Below are 7,828 nucleotides of genomic sequence, written 5' to 3'. Positions count from 1 at the left end.
AGCAGTGCTGCATGTGCCTGTCCTCCTAAAGTGTCCAGCTCTAGGCATGTGGTGAGGAATCCGCCATGCTTCTCTGCATACCTTCCCTAAACTGTTAGAAAGTTTCGTTATAGATGGTGCTCAGTATGAGCCCAGAGCCTGAGGATAAATTTGAAATAATTTCTCGGTTGTCTTACGTTCCTTCAAATACTTACAGTAGCACGTGATCACATGTCCTACAGTAGCCCGTGTGGTCATTGATGCAGGTTCTCAAGTTATTAGCACGGACTTGAAGCGGATGTTAACTGCGATGACAGAATGGTCCAATGGGCTTTTATTCTATTCGGTACATGCAGCCTGCAAATAGGAAGGCAGGCGAGATGTGATATTCTAATGGGAATGGTCTGGTTATGGGCATGCTTCGGTAAGGCGAAGCAAGTCCGGAAAGGTATAGCTTTCTTAATGATTCTTATATTGTTGAATATTCCGTGTGTCGCCTCCGCTGTTGCGGTCATCACGGCGCGGCATCTGGGCCATCCCACTGACTCCGGGAGGGACGTATACGTACTGGAATCGCCCTTTCTCCCGTGCGGGGAACGGCTGTTTGCGCTTGTGCTGTGTTGTCGGTAGGTGGCGCGCGGGAGCAGCACTCCCTTCAAGGGGAAGACAGACACTCAACGTATCTGGAACAACGCGATGGTTCTTTGAGACGCTCTCCGGCCAGTGTCTCTGCAAGTGCAGTTTGGACAATTAAAAGTCATGCTGTTGTTTCAAACGTTCTCCCTAATGTCACTGAATAACGAACATATATCTGCTACGCATTAAATTTCTTGGTACCTTGCGTTTCTACCAGAAGAATAACATTAATCAAGCGAGGTGCATTGACACCTTAGTGAGAATGCGTTTCCTGTATTTCAAAGAAAGAATAGAATGTGAAGAGTGATTCTCCTTCCCTTTTTTATCATGATCCTTATTCATATTTATTCAGACAAAATGATGCCTTGTTTTGTAGGGCGATGCAGTACCGCTAATATTTACGATGTATTTCAACTCGTTTTTTCAATAATGGCAAAAGTGCAGAGCTTTTTACTACAAATATTCATTGGCAAGCATAACACATAACTACAGTGAAACGGGTTTCACAGAACACTTCGGTGACGTCTTGAACGGCGTGAAGTGTGCGAAACGTTGAACGAGATGTCGATTTACTGTGGGGTGTTGAAGAGTGTCTCCGTGTCCTTCATAGGGAGGATTTCAATCTAGGAGTGGAAATCGCTAGAGTTATTCGTCGCCCAGCCAATCGAGTATATCAAGCTCGGGCCGACGCGCTTCAGCTCGAGTTGAAATGTATGCCACGCGTTATCTGGAGAGTGAGCGTCATGGTTCACAACATTGGCGGCAAGGATCTTCTTAGGTAATTGTGTCATCAACCTTCTTGGCTCTAGCAGCCGAGGGGACTAGGTGATGGGGGTCGACCAAATATTTTGGCCTGTGAGGCTCAGGCAATATGGTACAAAATGGCAGACTGGTCATATAGCTGTGAGCTCTCACTATTCTAGGTAGGATATCTTTCCTGCAAGGCTACAGAAGGTGCCGGATCGGAGTAACTGCTACAAAACGGTCTGAACTCGGCATTTAAACAGTTGTGAGCAATGGAGTATTACCGGCTTTGGGATCAAACCTGCACCAGTACTAGGATACGACTGCATCTATGGTTAGAGGCGGAGTATAAACGCTGACAGAAATGTAACCAACTAGTATCAAAGAACCAGGGTTCAGTAGTGCGCATTTGATTGTTGCTCATTGAGCGTGCAGTGAAGTGACACACAGTCTAATAAGTCCTGCATTATATAGGGGCGGATCAGACCCACCAATTTCTACATTCCGTCTAGAATGTAGGGGTGACAGGAGGGATGAATCCATTTCACGAGCACGTAAAGCCAGTTCGGTTCTCACACGCCCCAAGTCTACAATGGCCAAAGTATCACCACGCATCACACCACAGACCTGGGTAGCATCCGAAACTATCTCGGGCCCTGAGAATTCTTTCCTTCATGCCCCATTTTTTCCAGCCATCAGGTGCACCAGTAGGGGTTCAGAATCAGTGTGATGATGCGATCACCCCTTCAACACCACAGTCCGGCTCATTGCACTGCCCAGACCTCCAGCCACTTTCATTTCATGCTTGGTATGTCCAGCACTGCTGCAGTAAACATGATGCTGCGATTCTGTATGTTTAGTTACATCGTGTGCGTGGGCATTCGAGAATCGCCTGCTGTTTTTAACAGAGGATCGTTTTACAATACATCATAACTAGAGTACAGGTTGGCCAGGTCCTTAATGAGGTTCGTCAGCTTACGTGTGTACACAGGTTGTTCTTGCCCGCATGTTCGCATGCTGAGCCACCCCTGCCGCTCATATCAGCCAAGCTGTCCGACACAGCATTGGGGCGACGCGGAGAGTCAACCTGCGCCAGATGGTTCCGCTGGTGCTTTTGCGTGCTGTATGCGGACAAGTAAAATACATAGTCATCCAAATTGTCTTATTGCGAGTTACCTTAATAGATTGCACATAGTGTGAGTTACCTGAATAGATTGCGTCTAAGCAAAGCGCAGGGAGCGAGGTGTCCACGGCAAAAGAAACAACAGGCCACTGACATGCCAACAATTGCCGATGGAAATGACTCGTAGTACAATGATCAAGGCTATGTCGAAATTGAAAAGGATCGCTTATCGTTCGATATAGAGACATTTCAGTATCATTACTGTGCACGGCCTCGCATCGGGTGATGAACAACTTTAATTCCCGATAAGAAGGCGTATATATACAGTGTGCTGACCATGGAGGAAGAAAAAAACTAGGAGGGAGCGCCGCAGCGGAAAAGTGAAGCCTAGTCATAAGAAATATAATGGAAAGAATCATGGGAAATTAACCGTCACGTGATACGGCAAGCGGTAGTCGGTAGCTGGTTTCGGTTGCGGTTTCGCACGCTTCGCTCTGAAGAAATGCCTTCGCGTGGCCTTCGCTACGCGACGCCTGCACTAGAAACTTGAGGCGCGCGCTGCGAACAAGCGGTAGATGGAACTTTGGACTTTTAGACGGGTTGATCCCGTGGGGGCTACCGCCGCCGCGCAGTGCACCCGTGTATTTCGCGAAGTATGGCTGGGTTCTCTCAGCTGCGCCAAATGAAATGCTTGCGGGGCTCGGCGATCAGACGAAGCACGCGAGAACAAGAAGGACGAGGGGACAAAGCTCTGACAATCACTTCGTCTTGTCGTCCGCTGTGTTCTTGTCCTCTGTCTTTATGCACTGAGTCCCGCAAGCACGGAATCAAGCCAACTAGCCCAACAAAAAGTACTGTCATATGAAATGCTGCGTGCCGGGATGCAAGAACTACACGGATATACCTCTCGGTGCTGTCGCTCCAACGGTGAGTATCCTGTTATGCGCACTCCTCGAGAAACGAAACGTTTGTTTGTCAGGGCAGGTGCATGTATTGTTCAAGACGAAAATCGTTTTATTCATTTAGGAAATGCAGACCTCAAATACACATTGTTACGCTGAAGCCAGTTCAACATGCATGCAATGTTATGTCGCATTCGTAGTCTCCCTGACGAAGTTCTCACTAGTGTGCCTATAAACACGGAGTACAATGCAATAACTGTAAACAAAGTAACTTATGTGTTACGACGAGACGCGCAACTTTCGGCAGACCACTGTGGTAGGCTTTCCGCTGGAACTATCCAAAGTCACTAAAAAATACCATGTACCCTGCTGTTTTAGAGTCTGGCAACAATGTTGGCTAAATTCCCAAGAATCATTGCGCGCAAGAGAGAGGAGGGAGCGGTGTCAGAGGAAGTTGGCTTGCGGAGGCTGCGCTCGCTCCCTCCTAGATTTTTTATTCCTCCATGGTGCTGACGTATTGGGTCACTCGCATATTAGGCTAGAGCGAGCAACGTCAGCCTTACTCAGATCGGCTACATCTTTCTTTTTACGGAAAAACAAGGTTTAGCGTTGCTCGGGTAGAAGGTATCGACATGGTTCGCGTCGTTGCCTTGTGCTTCGGCGTAGTTCTTGGGCGGGCTCTGTGCGAAGGCCTTCTTGAGGGGCGGGACTTCTTTCAGGTTGTGGTCCTATCAGTCACAGATGTTCTCATGCTCGTCGAATTTCCCTGCCGTCCTCAGTTTTGACGATCGCTGAGCGAGGTTCGTTAGCTGACCTGAGAAAGACAGCTGGAGGCCAGCTCCGCTGCTGTCCTGGATTCGCAGGTGGCAGGTACCTGCTGCCGTGGTTGTAAGTCCTTTGGCGTTGGCGTATCTCACGAAGCCGGCTGCAAACCACGTTGCTGGGTATTGCCTATGGCTCCAAGTGGCTTGTAGGCACCAGGAGAAGTGTCCCAGTTTGGCGTCCCTTCATCCTCTGCAAACGAGACTTTAGCACATCATCACGCGGAGTGTTGCGCCATTCAAGCAAAGCCATCTGAAATGCAGGCATTTAAAGGATCATTTTTAGAAGCTTCTTTGCTTCCTGCACCGCTTTTTCTGTCATGCCTTAGACCGTGGGTGGTAGGGGCTTGACGTGACGTGGGCGATACCTACGATGTTCCGAAAGTCCTTAAATTCCCGGCTGTTAAAGGGCAGCCCATTGTCACTGCACAGTTCTCCGCGATACATTAGTGGTGCGGGCGGAGTCTGACTTTGGACTCCATCTTACCTTTTGTCACTGCACAACTTCAAGAGCAAGCCATGGACAGAAAAGATTTCAGAACACCAGGTCTTCAACGAGGTTGCTGTGGCGGATCGAAGTTCCTGAATCTCGAAAAAATGAGTAAAAATCAACGCTGACGGCCAATTCACGACCTTCGTAAAAGAAAAAGTCAATACCAACAACTTGCCAGGGTGGGGTTGGGACATCGTGACAGAAAAAGGGCATTTTGGCGCTTCGAGGCTGATGCTTCATACACACCTTGCACCCTTTGCAGAACTGCTCGATGTCGCTCGCCATGTTCGGGCAGTGCATCACGTTCCTAGCCCTCGCCTTCATTTTATCCGCGCCAGCGTGCGTCGCGTGAAGGAGGCGGATCATTTCATATCTATTTAACTCTGGTATAATTACCTTGTTGATGCGAAATACGAGGCCATCCTGAGCGTGTATCTCGTCTCGGTACCCCCGTAGGTCCGAAGTTGCTCGGGGACTCTGTGCTTGTGAAGAGGCCACGCTGCCTCGGCGTATTCGTGCAGCTTTGTCAGGTTGCTGCCGTCACTGGTTGCTGCAAGCAGGTCTTCCAGGCAGTGCTCCGAGGCTGGAACGCAATCAAGAACATTGACTTGAAATTCCTGATGTTCTTCCATGTATGCCTTACTGGGAAAGCAAGTTAAAGTATCTGCGAGGAACAATTCTTTGCCAGGTTTATACCTAACGATGATGGGATAACGTTACGTCAGCCGCATGCATTGCAAGCATAGCGGGCACTGGTGCAGTGGTTTTTTGAAAAGGGCGTCCAATGGACGATGATCTGTCTTCACTGTTACTGCATGCTGTCCAAATATATAGTCATGAAATTTGGTGCAGCCGTGCACTATCGCGAGAGTTTCCTTTTCTATCTGAGCTTATCTTTTTTGCGCATCTGTGAGTGACCGCGATGAAAACGCAACGGGGGGCGCATCCTGCATCAGAACGGCGTCTACTCCGAACTGACTTGGGGTCAAAATAACAGAGAATCGGGGCTGTTATCAGAGCCTTGCGCAACTTTTCGAAGATTTCTTGCTGCTTTTTTGTCCATACCCATGCGACTTCTTTGCGTAGCAAAGATCTTAGAGGGGCGGTCACCAAAGACATGTTAGGAATATAACGTTGCACAAAATTTATCCTGCCCAGAAAAACTTCAGTTCCTTACTATTCTTTGGTGCTGGCATATCCAAAATATTTTGTACGCCTTGTGGGTCAACTCGCAGGCCTTCTGCAGTGCGCACGTGTCCCAGGTAACGTACCTCGTGCTGGAACAACGAACATTTTTTCAAGTTCAGTTTCAGATTATGTTCGCGACAGCGTGTTAAAAGATGCTGCAAATGGTAGTCGTGTTCTTTTTAGTCTTGCCCCATAAGAGGATGTAATCCATTACTACTGCGACATTTGGCAATCCTTCTAGCACGCGATTCATTGCTGCTTGAAACACTTCCGGGGCTGAGGCAATTCCAAAAGGCATGCGCAGAAAGTGATAGCGTCCGTAAGGTGTGCTCATTGTGCAGAGCTTGGAGCTTGCGTCAGCTAGTTTTATTTGCCAGAATCCTGATGCCGCGTCTAGAGTTGTAAAGCAGTTGGTTCCGCCAAGCTTAGGCACTACATCTTCAAGAGTCGGCATGGAGTAATGCTCCCGTAGCAAAGCTTTGTTTAGTGCTGTAGGATCTAGGCAGATGCGTACTTTTCTTTCTTCACTACAGTGCCACGTGACTGGACCATTCTGTAGGCTCATTTACCTTGGATATGACGCCTTGTTCTTCCATGCGCTGGAGCTCCTCCTTGACTTTTTCTTGGAGGGCCACTGGAACTCTCCTCGCCGGGACGACCACTCCCACGGCTTCGGGCTTTAACTTCATCGTGTACTCAACGCCTTTTAACTGTCCCAGTCCAGTGAAAACATCTGAAAACGATTGCGCTGCTGGGTACAACTGGTCGACATGAACAGTTTCTACGCGACAAATAAACCCAAGGCGTTCAGCTACTGAACCACTGAGAGTCACGGGCACATTTTGGTCAACCACGAAAAACGTCTCTTTGTGAACTTTGTTGTTAGCGTGCAAATGCAGCGGAATTTGTTTTGGCCAGAGTTTTGTGGCCGAAGAACGCAGTTAAAGTTACGCGACATTCTTGGTAAGGCTTGTTCGGCAGCTTGCCGATATCCTTACCTGAGATTACACAGCAGTTCGCTCCTGTGTCCAGCTTGCATGTGAATGGGCGTCCATCAATGCCAACTGTCACGCTCCAATGGTCTGAGGTTACAGCGCCGACGGTCAAAGTGTGTAAAATGAAATCACCGTTACCCTCGCCTTGAAGTTCGCGCAGTTCCGTTTTCGAACCTCTGTTATGACGAGGCGCAGAGGCTTTGCATGCTTGGGCGAAGTGATTACGCCCACCGCACTTTGTGCTGACCTTTCCTTGGGCCGGGAATGTTACGCTACGATGGGTGAAATAACCTCAACGACTACAAGGTCGCTTTCGCGGGCCGACTGCATGGACTACTGCGTCGCCTGCTGTTTCGGTGCCTTCGCTGATTTCCTTAAATTGTGCCTTTCCTTGCTCCTGGACTCGGCATATTGCGACTGTCTTCTCATAAGACGGGTTTTCGGCTACAAGCTTTTGCTGTAAACACTTGCCCTGCACTCCCAGGATAATGCGGCTGCGGAGCAAGCGGTCTTCCAAGTCTCCGAACTCGCAGTTCTTTGCTAGCAGCCTCAGGTCTGTCAGCCAGTCGTTAAACGGTTCCCCTTGCTTTTGGTCTCTCGATCCGAAGCGGAACTCATGAATGTCAAATTCATCGATGGTTTGTAGAGTCAAACTTTTTAAGCAAAATTTCGACGCTGTTCTTGTCGTCTTCGTTGTCGAATTTGAAAGTGCTACAAGTTTTCCTTCCGTCTTCTCCGATTGTTACAAATAACGTTGCTGTTTGCACTTCCTTAGGCTGTTTCCTTAACTGGGTGGCCGTAGAAAATAGCATGAACTCACTTTTCCATGTTTTTCATGCAGTCATGCGTCTTCCGAGGTATCGAATGGTTTCGGGGCCGGGGCGGACATAGTGAATGGCCACCGCTGCCACCATGTGCACGGCCCCGCGTTGGATGACCAACAACTT

At 48.7% G+C, this 7,828-nt stretch overlaps 1 pseudogene; it reads right to left on the bottom strand.

Annotated features, from left to right (window-relative positions):
- Window positions 1-2,329: 2,329 nt before the first annotated feature.
- On the bottom strand, window positions 2,330-6,678 carry LOC146184546 (uncharacterized; annotated as a pseudogene).
- Between the last annotated feature and the right edge of the window lie 1,150 nt (window positions 6,679-7,828).

Source organism: Amblyomma maculatum, chromosome 7 (assembly GCF_055883805.1).
Source record: "Amblyomma maculatum isolate TAMU_Amacu chromosome 7, ASM5588380v1, whole genome shotgun sequence".
In the NCBI taxonomy this organism is placed as follows: Eukaryota; Metazoa; Arthropoda; class Arachnida; order Ixodida; family Ixodidae; genus Amblyomma; species Amblyomma maculatum.
The sequence above is the reverse complement of the archived record's forward strand: the minus strand, read 5'-3'. Positions and strand labels throughout refer to the sequence as shown.